Below are 14,242 nucleotides of genomic sequence, written 5' to 3' on the forward strand. Positions count from 1 at the left end.
GTGGGGGCGCTGGGAGGACACCCCCTCTCCACCCCACACCGCCAGGCCCAGTGAGGCCGCCTCTGGCTCCGGAAGCGGGTTACTGGGCTCCCACGGTTTGCAGCCGTCGAGAAGCATTTATTGAACAATCAGGAGAATCTGAACCACAACTGAACCCCCACTTTCCTCTCAGGTGGAGGCTGTTCATCTACCCCAAGCCCCTGCCCCAACACCCACCCACCACCCACAGGAGTGGAGAGGTGGAGCTGGCACCCTCCTTGTGCCCAAATATTGCTTCCAAGGCACTTGCCCCTACTCTTGTGTTCACTCCCCATTCCTTTCAGGCGCACGCCACAGGGCTCCCCTGTCCCCCTCACCCACGAGTGACTCTGGGGCCTTCTCTCCACCGTCAGCTGGGGCGACTTTCCCATCATGGGCATGGCCGGCCCCACCCCTCTGCTCCCAGTCTTCTGACCTCCTCCCTGCCAGCAGGCCCCTTCTCAGTCCTATTCCCCTGCACCTGCCCCTCATGTGTTGACCTGCACCAGGACTCAGCCCATGTGCCCCAGTGGCTCCGTATCACTCTCCAGGGTCTGTCCCATCTCATGGGTCTATCTCTCTCCTCCCACATCTGTCTCTCTCTCTCCCAGGTCTATGTCACTCTCCCGGGTCTGTCTCACTCTCCCGGATCTATCTCAGTCTCCCAGGTCTGTCTCACTCTCCTGGGTCCATCTCACTCTCTCCCGGGTCTATCTCACTGTCTCGGGACTATGTCACTCTTTCCCAGGTCTATCTCAGTCTCCCTAGGTCTATCTCAGTCTCTCCCGGGTCTATCTCACTCTCCCAGGTCTATCTCAGTCTCTCTGAGTCTATCTCAATCTCTCCCAGGTCTGTCTCACTTTCCTCAGTCCATCTCACTCTCCCTGAGGTCTATCTCACTGTCTCAGGTCTATGTCACTCTTTCCCAGGTCTATCTCAGTCTCCCGGGTCTGTCTCACTCTCCTAGGTCTATCTCAGTCTCTCCCGGGTCTGTCTCACTCTCCCGGGTCTATCTCAGTCTCTCCCAGGTCTGTCTCACTCTCCTGGGTCCATCTCACTCTCTCTGGGGTCTATCTCACTGTCTCAGGTCTATGTCACTCTTTCCCAGGTCTATCTCAGTCTCCCGGGTCTGTCTCTCTCTCCGAGGTCTATCTCAGTCTCCCTGGGTCTATCTCAGTCTCTCCCGGGTCTGTCTCACTCTCCCAGGTCTATCTCACTCTCTCCCAGGTCTATCTCACTCTTTCCTGGGTCTGTCTTACTCTCCTGGGTCCATCTCACTCTCTCCTGGGTCTATCTCACTGTCTCGGGTCTATGTCACTCTTTCCCAGGTCTATCTCAGTCTCTCCCGGGTCTGTCTCACTCTCCCGGGTCTATCTCACTCTCTCCCAGGTCTATCTCAGTTTCCCGCGTCTGTCTCACTCTCCCAGGTCTATCTCAGTCTCCCTGGATCTATCTCAGTCTCTCCCAGGTCTGTCTCATTCTCCTGGGTCTATCTCACTCTCCTGAGTTCGTCTCACCCACTCTTCATGGCTTCAGTGACCATTTCTGTTTCCCCAACTCCCCAGTCAATGTCTCCAGCTTCCAGTCTGGGGTCTCCACTTGGACGCAGAGTTGCCTCCCCCGAGTCATTCTCTCCCCTCCATCCTGGCCCTGGCCGCAGCCCACTCTGGTCCCTGAGTCCCCTGAGCTGACCCCTGCAGACCATTCTGTCCTCTAACCAGAGCAGGATTTCTAAGCGCCCCTGGGAGCATGTCCATTACCTATTTTAAAATATTAAATAGCTCGTCGTGTTCCTCAGGGTAAAGTCTAAACCATTTAGCATGGCCTTCAGGGCTCTGAGAAGGCTGCTCCTCGGGGCACAGCTCTGCTCACTCCCCTGGCACTTTATGGTCCGGCGAAACCAGACTTTTTCAGCTCCTGGGGGTCGCCGGGGTGAGGACGCGCACCTGCCCTCTGGGGCTTGGCACACTCGGTTCTTTTTGTCCTGGGGCTCCCTTCTCCCAGCCGCCCCCTTCATCGGGCTACACCCTTCTCATCCTCCGTGTCGTGGTTTCACCGTCACTTCCTGACCCCCACTGCCACCCCCACCAGGTGGCCTGGGCACCTGGGCCATGGGCCCCCCAGGCCCCTCCCTGCCCAGCTAACGCCACTTTGGAGCTGGCTGCCACCTGCTCACTGCTTTCATGCTAAGTTTTTATTTTTTAATCATTTAATTTCTAAAGAAATAAATGTTTAATGCCATAAACTTGAAAAACAAAAGCATAAAGGAAAGAAAATGCACTCATTTCCATCAGTCACTGCTAACACTGGCTGGGGTCTTTCAGGCTTTCATTTACATGCAGCTATTTCGTCTGTAGCTATTTAACCCTTTCCTACAAAAATGGATCATACTTATATCTCCAGGATTTTTTTTTTAACTTTTTATTTTGAAATAATTTCACACTTACCAGACAGTTGCAAAAATAATGCAAAGCCCATACAAACCTAGATACTGAGATACATCTGGTCATGGGCATTTTTAAATTGGTGAGTATTTTAAAAATGTCAAATAACATTCTTCATGAATCTTAAAGGCTGTCCAGTACTCTGTCACATGGACAGACGGACCTAGCAGGTTCCTTGGAGCGCTGGCCAGTTAGGTTGTTTCCATTTTTCACTATAATAAATAGCGCAGTGGTAACCCCCTTTTTGCACATACAGACTTTCAATCTCCTCTGATAATTGTCACGCAGAAAATTTCTCAAAATGGAATTGCTGGGTTAAATTTTGGATCTGTGTATTTTAAATTTCAGATCCAAATTGCCAAACTGCCCTCAAGAAAAAGCTGTACTAGTTTACATTCCCACCAGCAGGAGGTAAGAGCTCCCATTTCGCCACTCCCTGGAAAAGTATAACAACACACATTTGGTATCAGCGTTCTTTTCCTTTTTATCTTTGCCAGTTTGTCAGGAGGGGGGAAAAAAAAGAATACACACATGATTTTAATCTGCAAGTTGCTGACTACCAGTGAGGATGGACATTTCTCTATGTGTTTATTTTTCTCTTATTTCTTTTTCTGGGTGTTGCCTGTTCATGCCTTTTGCCCAGTTTTTAAATAAGGTGGGTTTTTTTTTCTTCATGATATGTAAAACTCTTCATATGGTAGTTTAAAAGCCATCTGTCTTTTTTACCATACAGGCTGCAAATATTATCAGTTTCTTATTCAGATACTATTTTTCTTTGTGATTTTAAAACATTTGCCTCTTTAATTTCTCTCTCTGACATTGTAAGCTTTGAAGCTCTTCTGAGAGTCACCATCCAACTTGCTCACTTGTCAGTCACTCATTTAACAAGCTGAAACAGACACAGGCATTATAAGAGCAATACAGGGGAGCAGTAGCGGAGACACAGCCCACACCCCAAAGCTTGGAAGCAGCTGAAAGTCCAATTAGGAGAGAATGACTCTGAGAGCTTTACCAACTGCCCCTCGGGACCTCCAGCCTTTGGTTCTGAGGTCAACCAAGTACAAAGAAGGAAGATGGAGGTACGGCCTGCCCTCCGTGCAAAGGACTGTGCTGCGTCACCCAGCCAGACAAGGGGGTTCGGAGACGTCAGGTGACCACCCAGGCCCCAGAGCTCAGTGGTGGGGCCAGGCCAGGAACCCAGGTCTTCTGCTCCTGGCCCACTGCCCCAGGAGAGGGGAACCCCAGCTCCAGGAGTCAGTCACATCTGGGCCTAGATGATGGCCCAGAATCTTGATCTTTTCTACAAGCACAGGAGTTGGGGTGCCCAGCCCACCTTCCTGGGGGCTGGGATCTGGGAGGATCCCCTGGGCCTCACTTCCTCAGGCCCCACTCTGTGCAGGGGAAAGGCCTCCGTAGCAGCTTCTCTGGTCCTTCTTGGAGGCAGATGCTCATCCTGCACCCTCCCCTGTAAAAGCAGCTCCAACCCTCCTGCATTCCCCAACTGTGCTCCTCCCGGGAGCTCAGCCTGGGATCTCTCTCCCATGTGCACCCTACATCAACAAAGGGCTCTTCCCAAGCAACTGGTCACACAAAAGAAAACTCAGAGGCCACACATCAAAAGGCAGGGCTCCCCGCCTGCCCTCGCCCCTCCTTCTCAGAGCTGTCAGGGGGACATCAAGTGGCGATTGCCCACGCTCAGGTTTTGCAAAATATTTTACAGCTTGTTTTCTTTTCACATTGTTTTATTTTCCCTACACAAACGGAAAAATGCAGCAGACTAAGAGGCTCACCTCTGGATGCCTCAGCTCTACTCGGAGGTGTCACCCAGCTCCCTACTTGTCCTGAGCCCCTTCCTAGAAGAGACACCTTAATCCCTCATGCCTTCCTGTTTATCTCCTGCTTCTCTTGGAGGCAAAAATATTGGGTATTAGTTTCATTATCAGGTTTCAAGCGGGAAAGGAAAGGGCAGCTCTGTGAGAACAGAGAGGTCAGGGCGCTAATCTTGCTTGGCAGGCAGTGCCCGGGCCGGCTGGAGGAAGGGGAAAGCAGAGCTGCGCACGAGGGGCTCTGCGTCTTCTCTGGGATCCAGGGCCCAGCCTCCCGGGGAGAGCTGTCTGCTCTAGAATCCCAGCTCCGTCCCCTCCTTCAGCTATCGCATGGGAAACACCAAGGAAGTGACAAATGTGGCTGCATTTCAGACGTGGGGCCTCGACAGGGGCAGGGGGAGCTAGGAGGAGGAGAAGCCCCCCACCATGCTCCCCCACAGGAACTGGACAGCAAGAGGGGCCCAAGAGATGGGGACCTCTCTCCTCCCCCAACCAAAGAGTCCTCAGGCCCTATTGTCACCACTTCTTGGCTCTGAACACTCCCGAAGCTTTTCTGACACCCCCCCTCAAATGCAAGTGCCCAGGCCCTCGCCACCCCCGGGTCAGTTCAGCCCCACACACCTTTGTGGCACTCTGGCCATGTGCCAGGCACGTGCCGTGTGCCGTGGGGGATACGGAGATGGACGAGGCACCCTGCACTGCCCAGAGGCTTCTCGTCTAGCAGCAGAGGGGGCGGCTGTGCACTCACATCGGCAAACGCAAAGTGGGACAAATGCTCTCATCAAATGTGGGGGCTCCTGGAGGGCACAGACTGTGTGTGCCCTTAGATCCTGGGCACCCAGCCCAGAGCAGCCTTGTTAAACTGTTGTACAAACGAGAGAGAGAGCGGAAGTGAAGGAGAGAGGGAAGTTGGATGGAAGGATGGAAAGATGGCAGTGAGGGAGGGAGGGAAGGAAGGGAGGGAGGGACTGAGGGAGGGCAGGTGCATGGGTGAGCAGGTAGTTGGACGAGAGAAAGAGAGTGGGGGGGAGAGAGAGAGTTTAGATTAGACCAGACAGATAGACAGACTCCTTGACCACTCCCAGACAAGATGAGGTTTTGTGACGTCTGTGACGATTCTTTCAGTGGCGCTTAGAATCACTTTGCCTTGATGCTTTAACTCTTCTTCTGTTTAACTGCTGTCTGCTCCAGCACAGACTGCAAGCTTTAAGGAGAAGGCGGCACACCTAAGAGGCCCTAGGCCACTCCCAGACTCTGGGAAGGGCTCTGCACACAGTAGGGAGCACATCTGCATCCAGTGGTTTGATGAGTTTATCAAACACAGGTGTTGGCCTCTCCCAGAAGTCCCTAAGGCACTAACGCCAACCCCAGGGCACTACCCCAGACCCAGGAAGCATCACACAGTCGTTGTTAAGCTGTATCCCAGGTCTTGTCTCTCAGGGACCCCAGCCCTGGCTCCCCTCTATTTCCCATGACTCGGGGCTCTCTCAGGGGAACACGGAAACCATGGGTGCTGGGCCTCTCGGACGCTCCAGCCTCAGCCCCTCCCCGAGCACAGAATCCCGCCCAGTGGTGTTCTCTCCTTCTGGGCGAGTCTTTTAAGGATGCCCCGTGTAATTTCTGCAGCATAATAAGGAATTTGGGGCTCAGGTGTCTGCTGCTGAAGTGTCCAAAATAACTCACCCCTGGGTGCATCATCAGCACTCTGCATGCAGGAAACCATCCCCCAGCCCTGGAGCCAGCACAGCCTCTGATCCGTCCTGATCAGCGGCACATTTCCACGTGGCCAGGAACAGGCTGGGGCAGGACGGACACGCCAAGGGAAGAGGGGGCCGCTGCTTTCCTCGTCAGCTCCTCTGCTGGTTGCATCTGTGGCTGCCGGGGAAGGCCCGCAAGGACAAAATGCTCTCCCAACTCCCCGGGGAGGGACTGAAGTCGTGATTCTAACCAGGGGCGGTTTTGTGCCCTCCCCTCCCAGCGGATATTTGGCAATGCTCTGCAGACGGTTTTGGCGGAGAGTGGGGGGACAGGGCAGGACTAGTGGCATCTGGCGGGTGGAGGCCAGGGATGCTGCTAAACCGTCTACAGTGCACGGGCCAACCCCCCACAACCGAGTTATCCTGCCCAAATGTGGACAGTGCTGAGGTTGGGAAACTCTGGGTTAGAGACTGTGACACTCGCACCCCCACCCCCATCCCTGGGGTGTGGGAATTTTTATACTTCTTTGCTGCTGCCCAAAATGCTGTTCTCTATGTATGAACCCTGCAGCCACCCTTTAGGAGCTCGGCTGAGAACGCTGCCCCGAGGGGTGACAGTCACTGGTCCTTTGATTGAAGCCTCTCCAACAGGGCGCTGGGGAGGCCCAAGGGGGCATGGCGGCAAAGAAGTGGAGTCCCTGCCCTGACAGTGCTTCCAGTCCCAGAAGGGAGGGAGACGGGGACCAAGCGATCCACAGTGGATCTGGGATCCCCAACCACGGCAGGTGCTGCAGTGACGGCAGGCAGGGGCCCTTCAGCTGGCACTTTGTGGGGGGCAAGGCCAGGAGGACAGTGAGAGCCCACCGTGGGCAAATGTCACGTGCACATGGGTTCCCCAAGAGGATCTTGTTAAAAATGCACATTCTGGTTCCCAAAGTCTGGGAAGGATCTGAGGCTGTCTTTCCAGACAAGCTCCCTGGGGGGCTACAGACCAACTCGGGCTGATGGAACTGGAGTGAAATCGAAAAGAAATTGATGGGAATACGGCCCGCTGTCCAGAGAGAGCGAGATCCCTGAAGTGAAGTTTACGGTAAGAGAAACACCCCCTTAAATAATAGGTTCGGAATAATAAAAAAAATTTGGTAGTTATTTTGAAGAGTTTGAGGTGGTTGTACTTCCTCTGTTTGGTGTACTATTTATTTAGAAATTGTCTGCCTCTTGTTTATAAATTTTAACTATTCTGCCTCCAGTGTATGTCTTCTCTGAGCACGGTTTTAAGCTTTCCCCGAAATGGCCGGGCAGAGACACCACGGCTCCCACCTGCCGCGTGGTGAAACGCTCGGAGCCAACGGGCTTTTCAAAAGCCTCCTTCTGGGAAAGGGGCTGAGCAGGGACTGGCCGCGGCATTTCTGGGGCCCTCTCATGTCTACAGGTGAGCTGGACTAAGAGCTGTGAGCATAAATGCGGATAAACCTACCAGCTGCAAGCCCAGACGACAGGCTGCCTTTTATTACTGGCCAACGGGGCTGTTCGTGGATTTATTTGTTCATCCGACAGGTATTTCCTGAGCCACGAAGGCCCAGACCCTGCGTAAGGCAATGGGGCATGACAGCGAGCGAGGACAAGGTGGGCTCGGCCCTTGCGGAGTCCCAATGGTGACAAAAGTCTGGCTGATGCCTACACCTCCATCCGATGTCCCCTCTATCCCCCGAGCATCGGCCTCAAAGCTTGTCCCCAAGACGTCGACAGGCCAGGCGCCACCGCAGCGCGGACCACCAGGGAGAGGAAAGTGACTGCGGGACCACCACCCAGCACCCCGAGCCTCACGGGGAAGACCCCATTCCAGATGGGGCCACGCAGGATGCCCCCAGCGGGAGGGGCTTCTGCGCCACTGCTCACTGGGGTCTTCATTCAACATGTATCAACGGGGCCAGGCTCTGGCGTCGGCAGCTGCAGGGCTCACACGGCTGCACTTGGCTCTCTGCGGGGTGAGCCCCCTCTTCCTTCCCTCAACCTTTGCTTTCCAAAGCAGGGAGCCACGGTGCCCCACTCCCAAGGCCCCAGCAGGCGATGGTTCTCACATTTAAGATGAACAGAAGCCACTGGCAGGACTATTAGATCACAGATTGCTATGATTTTATTTTCCCTGTTATGGGTTGAATCTTGTACCCCAAAAAGATATATTGATGTCTGAATCCCTAGCACCTCCAAATGTGATCTTACTTGGAAACAGGGTCATTTCAAATAAAAGGAGGCAAATTAAAATAAGGCCAGACTAGAAGTAGGGTGGGCTCCTAATCCACGATGTGTCTTTATAAGGGGAGGGGGAATGGAGACAGATGGAGAGAGGACGGCCACGTGACCATGTGAAGACTGGAGTGACGTGACCACAAGCCAAGGGTTGCCCACCATCGCCAGAAGCCAGGAGAGGGGCATGGAACCGATTCTTTCCAACAGACTTCTGAGGGAGCACGGCCCTCTCAACACTGATTTTGGACTTCTGGCCTCTGCAATCGTGTGACAAATAGTTTCTGTCATTTTAAACCAAAACACAGATCACTTAGCCTCCTGCCCAGAGCTTCTGCTTCAGCGTGTCGTCAGTGGGGCCTGAGAATCTGCAATTCCAACAAGTTCCCAGGTGATGCTGATGTAGCTCGTGAGGACCCCACGGTGAGAACCACTGGTCGAGGAGGAAAAAGATGTCTAAGGACAGGACCTAGATGCTGACAGTGCAGAGAGGCAGGGCACATGGGAGCGGAATCACTATTAAATGAGACAAAGCAGCACACGGTGGAGACGACTTCACCAGGCAGCAAGGAAGAGAGGAGGGAGAGCCGGCGCTGATTTGGAAGACCTGGGCTCTCATCCTGATTCTACTACTCCCCCAGTTGTGTGGCCCTGGAAACCCATACCGGGCCTCACCCCAATCTGAAAAAAATGAGGACACGATCTCGAAGACCTTTCCTGGCCCTAGAAGTTCGGTGACTGCATGATACCAGAACTCTTATGGGTTGAGGATGGACTCGGGTCAGCAAGGAAGGCGCAGGGAAAGTGGTGGAGTTCAGGAGGGGAATGATCCAGGATAAGGCAAGGATGCAGTGACAGGGCCGTGTGGAGAGCAGCAAGGCCACCCCAGCTGGTGGTGTAGGTCAGGGATGGGACTGGATGATTCCATGGCCACGTGGCGCCAATAGGATCAGCGGCCACCGGGACCCCTGGAGAGAAAGCGTGGGGTGGGGGGCCTGGTAAGAGGATTTACAGGAGGGCAGTTAGCAACAGGGAGTTCCTCTGGCCAGCCCCCCAAAGCCAAGTTCCCACAGAGAGGGGCCCCTTGCGTGTCTCCAAGCCTCTCTTCCACGGCGCCCCCTCTCGGCAGACAGAGGACCCGCAGGGCCACCAGGTGTTTTGAAAAGCTCCAACTTGAAAACAAAATCTCCGCCACTCCACTCCGACCTGGGCTTTATCTCTGATATCAGACACACAATCAACAAGGGGTGAATCTTGGTGGCAGAGAAAATGAAGAACCAGGAAAGGCCTTCAAAGCCCAGGGCCATGTCAGTCAGGGAAGCCGACTGCTTGCCAAAGCCGGGCTTTAGATGGTTTCTGATAAAGTCTCCGGAGATAAGTGGCCTGTGTTTGTCCAGGGCTTACAGAGCCTTAGCCACGTCTGAACACAAAGGGGCCCTCTGTCAACAGCCCTCCAGGCCACTAATAGGGCTGAACAAACACTCCAGTAACAAGTCCTTCACACCTGCTATCCAGCGGAAGGCCCAGGCCTCTGTGTCAAGAAGGCCGACAAAGGAGCTGTTGGGAGTGTGCCCCCCCCCCAACCCCAGCCAGACACCCCTGGGCTTCTGGAGAAGAGATGGGGTGAGCAGAAGCTAAATCTGAAGTCTGGTCAGAGTCTTGTCTCCTTCTTCAAGCAGACATGTGAACTCTTACTGCCGCCTGATGTGTGCTGTCTCTGCAGGCAGGCTGACGGGGAGCAGGCCGGAGAGGGCACTTCGTGGGGCTGGGGTCAGGCCCACAGGCAGGGTCGAGGGTACCAGGGTAGGACGGGGGCTACGCCTTCCGGAAGGGACATCCCGCAGCCTTGTTTCTCCTTCTGCCCCATTGCGCAGGGCAAGAGGCCCCTCCCCGGGCAACTCCAGGGCCACCCCCCAAATCTGCTCGCCCTCACCGTCATTTTTTCCACTGACTTTTTTCTCTGTAAACATCTTAGCCTTTTCTTTCCCCTGCCCTTTTTTGGCTGCTGCGTCTCCCCCGAAGGCTCTGAAACGATCCCCTCCTAACGTCTCCCAGGCCTTTTCGCTGCTGAGGAATAACTCAGGGCTGCGGCTGCGAAAACACCCTCCTCTTCGGAGGAGGAAATGCCAAGGAGGCTTTGCTAAGCCCTGAGCAGTCGTCAGTTCTTTGTCTGCAGAGTTCCTCAGTTCCTCCTTCAGCTCCCCTTTCCAGGGCCCCACCCCGCACAGCTGGGCAGAGGGGGGCCCACGCCCCGTCACCTCCCTGGGGGACTTCAGCCCCAGCCCCCTCTATGGCATTAGCAACTCAACCTTCAAAATTGGCCTGCCACCCCAAACATTTCTCTCATCTTGTCACTCCTCTGTTCTGGAACCTTCCGTGGCTGCCCACTGCCTACAGCCTGCAAACTCTCTTGCCCTTGAGGGGACTGGCTTCAAAATGGGGGCCCTGGATACCGGGGGATTTGCTTCTTTTCTCATAGCAGGGCCCCATGTGAAAACCTAACCCCACCCGACCCCTATCCACACGCAAGATCACCCAGCCAAATAAAGGAAAGGGGACGTTACCCCCCGAAAGCAAAAACAGAACCCCAGGCTGGAACGGCCAGAGATTTCCTACTTCACCCTCTTGTCATAGAAGAAATCCCTCTCATCCTAGAAAAAATGAGAAACATGAGGCCCCAAGGGCAAAGAGACTTTGCAAGGTTCTGGACCCAGCTGGTGTTGACTCCTAAATTAGTGCTCTCTCTGTGACCTCCTCCAGCAAGGCTAGGCTGGCCTCGGGCAGAAAGAAACTGGATGAAGCCCCCCCTGGCTCTGAGAATTCACTCCTGGAGGCAAGGAACTCTCGAGTCCAAGGGTGTGGCAGAGCAAAGCTGCCCCTGGGGTGCTTGCTGCCAGGCACCCCTCTTCACCTTGTGCCTCACCCGTCCGCCCGATCAGATGCCCACCGCGGCAGGGAGGCTCCTTCCGTCCGATCTCCCTTCCCCAGAGGTGGCACACGCTCTCCGTGTGCTTTATGAAGCAGACAGATGAGAACCGACTTCCCAGCCAAGCAGGCCAGGCCTGGCTCCCGGCTCCCTGGAGTCATTTCCCATCTGTAATGGGTCCCATCACTGAGTCGGGCACATGCCAGACCAGAGAGCCACGGCCGGGCTCCAGCGGCGGCGGGCAAGGCTGGCAGCAGGGGAGGTGTAACAGCTTCCAGTCGGTTCCGTTCCCCGACACCAGGCACGAAAACACGCAGCTCCCGGGACACCCTCCTCTCTCCCCCAGCTCTCCGTAGCATCACAGGCAGGAGCCCTTTCTGCTTGACCATTTACTTGACTCAACTCTGGTTCAATGGCGTCGGTTCAGAGGCCAGAACTGCTTTCATGCCCCTCGGGGCGGTATGACTTGGGTTGTAAGTTCCAGAAACCAGGGTTCCAGCCGAGCTGCTTTCTTGGGTTCTGGGGAGACACACTCCAGGCCGACAGCGACATCCTCCGTCATTTTTCTGATTCACCCTCGGAGGGGCCCCAGATTCAGCAAATAAAAGGACAGGACACCTGGTTAAATGTGAATTTCAAAGAACCATTTTCTTAGGACAAGTGCACCTGTCTCCAACACCTTCCAGATCCCCATCAAACTTGTGCATTGCCTAAGATGTCAAAGGCAACTCTAATTTTCTCAGCATCGCAGCTCCCAGGAGAGATTAAAAGGGTCCCTCGATTTAACAGGACCAGGAGGGAGGAGGTCTGTTTGCGCCCCTCTGAACTCAAAGTTGTCTGATTCTCCAGTTCCTGCCTCCTCAGGGCCAGATTGTCTTGCCTAATCACTTCCCTTTCTCCATCTGTTAAGCGAGAACAGAAATCCCATGACTCGGACCACATGCAGATGGGAGAGGAGGGGGAAGACTGCCCACTGGGTGATCCAAAAAGTGTCTTCCCTGCTACAGGACACCTCTGTCAATACTGAGCCAACAGCCAGCTCCTCGGCCCCTTCCACCTCTCAACATGCCCCATTATCTCCCTCTGTGCCCCAGTTTCAGAAGCAAAGATTCCCACGTGCAATCACAATGTGGTTTAGGGTGCAACAAAGAGGAGGGAGGCAAGTCTGATCAGAGTGGCCTAAAACCTTGAGCCAAAAAGGGTCATTTTCATCAGGACATGCTCTGTGATGGAAACGATCAAAATCTGAATTCAGAAGATTCCCAGTATGGGATCGTTATTTTAATCAAAGCAGTAGGTGTAAGTTATTTAGACGCTAGTAAGATGTTTCTGAAATTATAATTTAAGGCTTTATTTAAAAATCATATCACTGTAGACTGTAGAATGAAGGTGGTCTGCCACAGAACAGACCAGGGATGGCAGATTCCAGGTCACTCTAAGCAATTCTAAGGAGTGATCCTGCCGTCCCTTGGGGCATTCAAGTAGAGGGACACAGTGCAGGGGGATCCCAGCTCTGGGAGCCTGAGAGGGGCACACTGTCTCGCGTCTAGGCTGGGAGGCCCTTCCAGGCTTGAGGCTACGGCTGGCCTCGAGAGCATCCTCACACATGAGTTCCGGAAGGGCTGGCCCACGGAATCTTCCCGTCTGCAGATGAGCCTAAGTCCCTGGGGTGGAGATCGTGCACATGGGAAGGAGGCAGAAGAACTTCCCTAGGGGCAAATGTGGATTCACTTGTGGAAAACTTGTACAAATGATCCTTTGGCATGATGTCCTAAGTTATCAGTTACCATCAGGGAAAACAGCCCTAGGATTATGGTCAACTCTTTGTTGTAGACAAAGATGCTCTGTGGTTGAGCATCTTCTGCAAGGGCCTTTGGGTCAGTGCGGTGACAAAGAGAGGGCAGCTAAGACAAGGGACACCAGTGGCCACTCCTCTGGAGTTTCAAGTGCTTCGGGTCAGGCTGATTTCTCAAGGGAGATGCTCCGACAGATTCCGCGGGCATTGCTCTTACAGGTTGGCGCCACAAAGTACCGCTTGGTGAGGGTCTTAACCACCTCCTCCGGGCTTTCGGGATGACGTGCAAGCCCTGTTCCTAGTTCTGTTATGACACTGCAACTCCCAGGCAAGAAGCAAAGCAGGGAACTGACCCCTATGGGGGCGAGGGGCCGGGAGAGAATCCTGTGCTGAGTTGGTCCCTTCATCCTCCTCCTCCAAACTGTTCCGAGAGCCGACAGCCTGGCTGGATGCCGGGCTCGCCAACGATCAGAGGTACCCTGCTACCCTGCAGCCTCACTCCCCGTCTGGGCACCTGGAGGGCACAGCTGCTGGGGGTCCCTGTGGGTCCCTCCAGCTCCGCTACCCAGCAGGAAAGCAGGGAGGTGGGAGGTGGGAGATACCCAAACTCTCTCCTGCTGCCTGCTTCAGGACCGAGTACCAGGGTGTTGACAAGAAAAGGGGTCCCCTCCTGGAGTTCTCGCCCCGAAAGTCAGCAGAACACCTGTGCTGGGAACTATGACGTGCCTGGGAGGAGTGAAGGGGCTTCTGGGAGCACCGAGGAAGGGAAGACAGAGAACAAACACCAAGCCCAGATCTGAAGGAAATGGTGGGGAACAGAGTGGGAGGTGGGAGTTGGGGGCAGCAGGCAAGGACGGAGCTAGCTTGGATGTATTATGTTCCGCCAAAAGCCATATTCTTTAATGCAATCTTTGGGGGGCAGATGTATTAGTGTTGATTAGGTTGGAATCCTTTGAGTGATTCCATGGAGATGTGACTCAATCAACTGTGGGTGAAACGTTTGATTAAATTATTTCCATGGAGCTGTGGACCCCACCTATTCAGGGTGGGTCTTGATTTAATCACTGGCATCCTATAAAAGAGCTCACAAACAGAAGGACCTCAGAGCAGCTGAGAGAGACATTTTGGAGACGGCCATTAAAAGCAGACTTTTGCCAGCCCAGAGTTAGCTCTGGAGAAGCTAAGAGAGAAGAAGCCCAGAGTTTGCCCCAGGATATGCTAAGACAGGACCCCCAGAGAGAAACGTCCTGGGAGAAAGAACCAAGAACACACAGGAGCTGAGAGAGGAG

The 14,242-nt window shown here is 54.2% G+C and overlaps 1 protein-coding gene across 1 annotated transcript in view; it reads right to left on the reverse strand.

Moving 5' to 3' along the window:
- NTN1 (netrin 1) overlaps positions 1-14,242 on the reverse strand; it is a 185,151-nt gene that overhangs the window by 67,345 nt on the left and 103,564 nt on the right. The gene's annotated exons all lie outside the window — the stretch shown is intronic.

This window comes from Choloepus didactylus, chromosome 18 (genome assembly GCF_015220235.1).
Source record: "Choloepus didactylus isolate mChoDid1 chromosome 18, mChoDid1.pri, whole genome shotgun sequence".
NCBI classification, from domain to species: domain Eukaryota; kingdom Metazoa; phylum Chordata; class Mammalia; order Pilosa; family Megalonychidae; genus Choloepus; species Choloepus didactylus.